Source organism: Adiantum capillus-veneris, chromosome 5 (genome assembly GCF_014529385.1).
Source record: "Adiantum capillus-veneris isolate H3 chromosome 5, ASM1452938v2, whole genome shotgun sequence".
NCBI lineage: Eukaryota > Viridiplantae > Streptophyta > Polypodiopsida > Polypodiales > Pteridaceae > Adiantum > Adiantum capillus-veneris.
The window spans coordinates 37,601,142-37,608,258 of NC_140935.1; the positions used below are offsets into that span (position 1 = coordinate 37,601,142).

The 7,117-nt window shown below is 40.8% G+C and overlaps 1 pseudogene; it reads right to left on the bottom strand.

Moving 5' to 3' along the window:
* Nucleotides 1-1,283: 1,283 nt before the first annotated feature.
* On the bottom strand, nt 1,284-2,733 carry LOC147457159 (uncharacterized; annotated as a pseudogene).
* Nucleotides 2,734-7,117: the final 4,384 nt, after the last annotated feature.

The window sequence follows — 7,117 nt, forward strand, 5'->3', positions numbered from 1 at the left end:
GCTTGTGAAAACCAACCATAAGGAGAAGCCATGCATTGTGTACAACAACGAGACACTTGAAGTTGTTGAGAGCTTTAAGTACCTTGGCCTTGAGGTTCCATCCAATCACAAGTGGCATGAATGTGCTATGCGTCGTTTGGAAGAGGGAAAGAGAGCATATTATGCATTTGAGAACATGTGTAATGAGGGAAACATCAAGTGTTGGGTTCTCAAGAAGTATCTTTTTGATGCATTGGTGACACCGGTTCTTCTTTATGGAGTTGAAGTGTGGGGCGGGAGCATCTCAAAGTCTACTTGGAAAGAGTTTGAGAATGTCCAAAAGTGTTTTCTTACAAACTTTCTCCAAGTTAAGACACAAACACCATATATGCTCCTACTTCTTGAGTCGGGATCTCTTCCAATTGAGGTTATGGGCATGGAAAGGGTTGTGGACTACATGATAAAGATGCGTCAAAACCCCTCACATCGACTTCCTACAATTGCATGGGAAGCAAGCAAAAAAGTTCAAAAGACGCATAAAAGCAAGATCTTGAGCACGGGATGGATGCAAGACATAAAGAAGTGGTTTGGGAGATGGGATGCATTACACTTGCTACATGATGCTTCAATTGACTCTCAAGTGAATGAAGCTTTTCTACAATGCCAATGTATTACAGCTTGGGAGAAATCCGGTCGGTCACGCTTCATACATTACACCACCTATATTGCTCCCAACTACAAAACCATGTTCTTCCCTGAGAGAGGAAACCGTACTCACACTTACATGCTTGAGCCTATTCCCTTGTCCGTGATACGCCCTATCATAGCAATTCGGCTTAGCTCCCATTTCCTTCGATGCGAGATAGGGCGTTGGGCCAATGGAGAAGAGTCAAATCGATTGTGCACATTATGCTCACTACAAGTTCAAGAGTCTGAGTACCACACACTACTAGAGTGCTCATATTTTGATCACATCCGAACTTGCTTCTCTCACATTTTCAGCCATAACTTAGACCTACACACTTTCCTCTCCCAGCCAAAGTGTGGGCTCTCCATTGCGACTCTCATCACTACAATTTTGGAGCATCGAGAGTCACTCATCAGCCATACCCATACTACATCACATGTAACTTTGGTCCCATAGGTCATATTTGACCTCTGAGGACGATAATAAAATCTCTCTCTCTCTCTCTCTCTCTCTCTCTCTCTCTCTCTCTCTCTCTCTCTCTCTCTCTCTCTCTCTCTCTCTCTCTCTCTCTCTGTTTTGAAAGAAAGGTTCTTATATTACAATGTTAGTTTACAGTCTACAGTTTGCTCAGTATGAGCATACATCGCTGTTAGAGTTCCTTATCTCCGAGGGTCATGACATCTTTGAGCACCCTGTTTTTTAAATTCTTGTGATCGAATCCTAGTGCTCGATACATGTACGTGATCATAGAAGCTTGTATTCCTCATGTTCCAGATGTACCATACTTACCAAAGCCAAAAAGAATGCAGGCAAAAAAGCATTGCTGAGTCCTGTGTTTTGAAGAATCCAAACATGCATGTGAACTTTGTGAACTTGATTCCCCAAGCTTGATTCCACCAAAACTTGAACCATTGCCACCATTTCCTGACTTGTCTGCAATCCCAAAAGATGTGTCTCACTATTTTGTTTCTATAACATACACTGCAGGCTCCTGTTCCAGTTCCCTTTTCGAGCATAAGCATGGCTAAGGGGATAGCTCCCATCACTACCCTCAACATAAATACCTTAAGCTTAAATGGCGATTGAAGCATCCACAAGCTTGCAAGTACTTTAATCCACCAGTCATAAGTTTGCGACATAGACCATTGTTGATTGCACCTAATGGCTACATCAACCTCAATACGGAGAGCAGCATAAAGATTATCTGTTTTTCATGACCACCAACTTGCATGTGAAGAGGGTAGCTACCAGTCTTTGTGTCTATCCTCTGCATTGACCAAAGCGATATGAGGTAAGGGGTGAAGCAACGTGCATAAATGGTTCCAAGCTATCCTAAGCCCATTGCCGAGTCTAAATTCCCTTCTTGCTACAAGAAACTCTTTTGGAATGTGACTAACATCCATAATCTGCTAATTTGTACAATGCCTTTTTTGAACATAGAAAGGGATTTTTTTCCAATGAGCATTCTTGGTGGTGTCTGAAATACATGGCTCCAAAAGACACTCTCAGCTCCTAACGAATTCCCTGTGTATCACTGGCGGCCATTCCACTATGTTTTAGAGGAAATAATCTTCCAAGATGTAATCAACATTTGCGACACAATGAACCTAGTTTTAATGGGTGCTGCAGTAAAAAGCTTATCCCATGATGTAATATTCCCAGTGCCATGAAAATATACCACGGAGCAGTCGATGAGGTACCATAAGCATAGGGACCAGTAGGTATCTCTTTGTACCATATGTTGCATGAGAGGCCCCCTCCTAGCATGCGCATGTGTTGTAAGATTCAGTATGACCAATACTCCATGCTTCATAGGCATGGTGAGGCGGTCCCAGGCAATAGGAGCAGTAGATGCTTTTTTCTTTCCCCACAAGAATCGAGCCAGGGCAGATTTGAAAGGCTGTAGGGATTTCTCTGTACAATCCAGGAGAGGTATATAGTACAGTATACATGGCAAGGATAGCCTGGATAATCCGCAGTCTTACATGTAATGGCCACTCTTCGCAGTGCGAAGAGGCTACCTTCATCAATACTCTCTCAAGAACCCATTCTCAAAGAGATTTCATGGACACTTCCACTCCAACTGGGTAGCCTAGATGTCAAAATATGTGTCCTTTTGGTAGCCTCTTACCATTCCAGACAAGCGCATGATAATTTCTGGCAGTAACGTCTATCAGTGTTGATTTTGCGAGATTTATGTGCAACCCTCCTGCAAGGGAGAAGGTAGACAGAAAAGCCATACATCTAGCAATGTTAACATTATTGGCTTTCAAGAACAAGATAGTGTCGTCAGCAAACCCCTGACCAACCAGTTTCTCATTGCCCAAATGCTGGCCCTGTATCTTATTTTGTTATACTAGTGAATCCAAGTATGTGAACAATGGGTGTGTTATCACAACAAACAGTAGGGGGATAAGGGGGCACCCTTGTCTGATGGACCTTGATATAGGTACTTTGTCTGAGAGGATACCATTAATAAGAATTATGGACCATGCATCTTGTCCTAACAAATAGATAAATGCACACATTCGAGGACCAAATCCTAGTTTTTTAAGCACCATCTTCACAAAAGCCTTGGCAAAATCAATCTGAAATAATACTATGTCTTGCCCACTTCTGATTGCATGTTCAATGCCCAAATTCACAGTGAGAATGTTATGGTGGATAGATCGTCCAACTATAAACCCAGATTGAGCCTGTGTAAGCCTCAAGGAAATGGCCTTGGCCAACAGTTTGTATATGATTCCCATCATGGTAATAGGCCTCCAATCACCCATAGTCTTTGGGAATAACGTTTTGGACAGCAGTTTGATAATACCCTATTTGAGGCATGGATCCAAGAATTGAGCAATCCACGAGGCATTGAGCATGAGCACAATAATGCTCTTAAGTTGATCCCAATATTCTATCAAGAACTCCTTAGAGATCCCACACATGCCTGGGTTTTATCATTAGGCAGTTTGGATAGAGCAAATTTTAGTTCTCCCTCACTAAATTGCTGCTCCAGTCTCTTCGCATTAGTCTGCTCAATGCATGAGTCCACCGTGTCAATAATGTCACTAGTTGCCTTCATTCTGGCCTCAGTATTATCTGCATCATGCTGAAGAATTTTTGTGAAATAGACTACAGCATGCTCCATAATATCCTTACTTTGCTGTAATTTTTGTCCACTGTTAGTATGCACCATTGCCATACATTCCCTTCTGCGCTTACTTTTAAGTTTCTGAAAGAATATTTTAGACCTATCATTACAATCTTTCAAAGCATGTTGCCTACATAAGAAACGAGCTTTAGTGGCCTGCATTATTTCCTCATTTCGGATTACATCTCTAGCATTCTTGTATCTGGCCACATCCCCATGACACAATGCACCAAGGCTCGCCTGCATAGCTACCTCCTTGATGACCGTTATTGCATTGCGAATCTTATCCCTGGATTCTGAAGCTATGACTTTCCCCACATTTCTGATAAAGTTTTGCATGCCAATAGAGAATGTCGCCCAAGCTAACAGGGGATTGGGACAGGAGATCTGCACCTCATCAATAAGCATCAAGACTTCTTTCGTAAATAGGTGATGTTTCAACAGCGAGTTATTAATCATCAGCGGTCTCTTTGGACCAACTTTATTTTGTGTAGGTTCCAACTGATGTAGAGATAGTGTGAGAGGAAAGTGATCAAATAAGGTTGTAGACATATTCACCTGCATATCATCCATTATAGGGAGCCAGTTCATATGAATATAATCTATTCGATCGAGTCTAGACCATGAGGCTATGTGTGCATCTGAATGAAAAGTAAAACCTGCGTTGTTTCGCTGAGAGCACTCCCATGCGCCCACAAGAGATAATGATTGTCTGAGAATATCCCATCGTCCTCACTCGCTACAGTTTACAACCGTGCCGATGGATGTAGTATCTGATGCATTAAGTACCATGTTGAAGTCCCCATCCAAAATCCCCCCCTGTAGAGAGAGATCAGCTAACCAATCCTATAACAACTAGCGATTTGTACTACCATTATCTGCATAAACATTAACACAATGCAGTGTCCCCAATTCAGATTTCACTAAAAAAATTGAGCAGCGACCAGTATGATGATCTAAAGTCCATTGTGGGTTTAAGCTAGCTTTGATACAAGTTAAGGTACCAGAGTAGCCATTTTTGCCGCCTCCATAATGAAAAATGTAACCTCTATAGTGCATGACCAAACCAGCACGCTTATGAAGCTTGTGCTCTTACAAACAACAAATATCCATATCAGAGTTTGTGAGCCAATTGAAGAATGTGGCATACCGAGTAGGGTCATTTAGGCCTCTCTCTCTCTCTCTCTCTCTCTATCTCTCTCTCTCTCTCTCTCTCTCTCTCTCTCTCTCTCTCTCTCTCTCTCTCTCTCTCAACCCTCAATATCATCTATTAGTAGAGGTTAGTACTCTACATGGTTAGGGCCTCCTGCTTTGGTCTCCAAAACTAGACCACATCCCAAAATTCATGTCTCTACCCCAATTCTTTATTGCTGATGCACAAATTGGCTTATGAATTACTTGAACACTTGCCATTTTTGGGTAATGGTAAGTGATCCATCAATACAAAATTTGGGCGTTTGATTTAAGTACAACATTCAGAATTGAAGCTCAATTCATGGATTATAATGATACAAACATCATCTCCATCAAATGGCACAAACTAAAAAGGGCAAAGATAATTGCGAGATTCAAATTCAAGTGGTCCATTACCTAGATGTTGTGGTGGTCCTTACATGGAAGCAACAACTTAAATTCAATGATTTGTTTGAAAGACTAGTATAGTAACTATAATCAATGTGAAAAAAATACAACATGTTTGCGATGGAAGAACATATATTAGAGGGTGTGTAAGCCCAAAACCTAGCGAACCTTCAAAATTCCTGAAACAACCAATAGAACACCCTTCCATGCTTTGATAGATTAGGGAGGGGTTGATGAAGAAAAGATCACTCATGGAAGAATGAGTGCATAATCTCATCCCAAAATTGTGCACAACTTAACTTTCCATATTTTTGCTCATCAAAGTCTATTGCTTGTCCAATTCTATGCTATAACTACACATTATTGAACAATTAAAGCTAAAACATTTGGAGGCCCTTCAAATATGTTGTTATAAAGACTCATGGGTTGCTTTACTTCAAATTTATCTTGCTACCCCTGATGACAAGCTGCTAAATCCCAGCCCATAAACATGAAACCTTATGTATATTAGAGCTAAAATACAACCTGGATGTCACCAAATGCTCTTGCTAAATAGTCTATACATGTCTCTCTCTCTCTCTCTCTCTCTCTCTCTCTCTCTCACACACACACACACACACACACACACAATCTTTTGGGTGTATCTTTGGTTCTTTTTATAAAGTGGATATTCATTCAAGAGTGGAAATGATAAGAGAGCTAGGATGCAAAGCAGAGAGAAAATTTAGTCATTTTAGCCTCCATGAAATTCTAAAGTATAAGTTTGGAGTACAAAATCTCCTTCTAAAAAAGGGAAGGATTTATCATGGACCATAAATAAAGCTACAAAATCCAAGAGCTCAAAATCATGGGGGATTTGTGGGGGATTTTCTAAAGAATAACGTATAGTACCACGGAAATGTACAAGAGACAATCACGTCATAAAAGGGTGGGAAATTGCATTTACAAAAAAAAAGGTTTTGGTATTTAGTGGTATATAATGAGAAATATGTGAACGTAGGCAGTGTCTTCTTATTTGTACTAGGTAATTACTTGGGTCAAAAGTACATTAAGAAAAGCGTGAACCCCAAAAGGACCCTTTATCTTAAGGGATGATTATGCATTGAAAAATATGAGGAGGATGGTGGCCATAACTATACCCTCTAAAAAGTAGAGAGGGAGTGGAGGGAGGGGGTGGGGTCCACCATTCTTTCCTTTCAACATAAATATAATTCTCATTTGCACCCTCCAAAAACCTTGAATATATCACATGGTAAAAAGAACTAATTTTTTGCAACAAATGACAATTTTCTCAGCCATTCTCTCTCCAAAGTCGCCCATTTATTTAAACCCATCCTCTCTCTTTACAACCTCCCTCGTAGTCCTCTCTCTCCAAGCTCTCCATAGTTGCAACAACTTGGAAATTGTGTTGAAGTAGTTAAAGTAGCTCGCATCAAAGGATAAGAAGTTGCGTATGCATGCCAAATCCACTGAGTCATCAGAGGAGTCATGCACAACTCGCAGTGCCCCAGTGATGGGCCACAAGCTCTAAAGAGACACAACCACTAGAGATAGTAAAGGTTAAACAGGTAAAGCATTTGTCCGAGTTTCTATACTCCACTTGAGATCATCTCATACAGAGGGCTTGGCTTTAAATTTGTCCTTGTTGGACAATTAATGGAGAATTTAGGCATCCACAAGTAGCATTCTAGAGTTACCCTTAGTTTCATGGATTGGTAGAAAAGGGA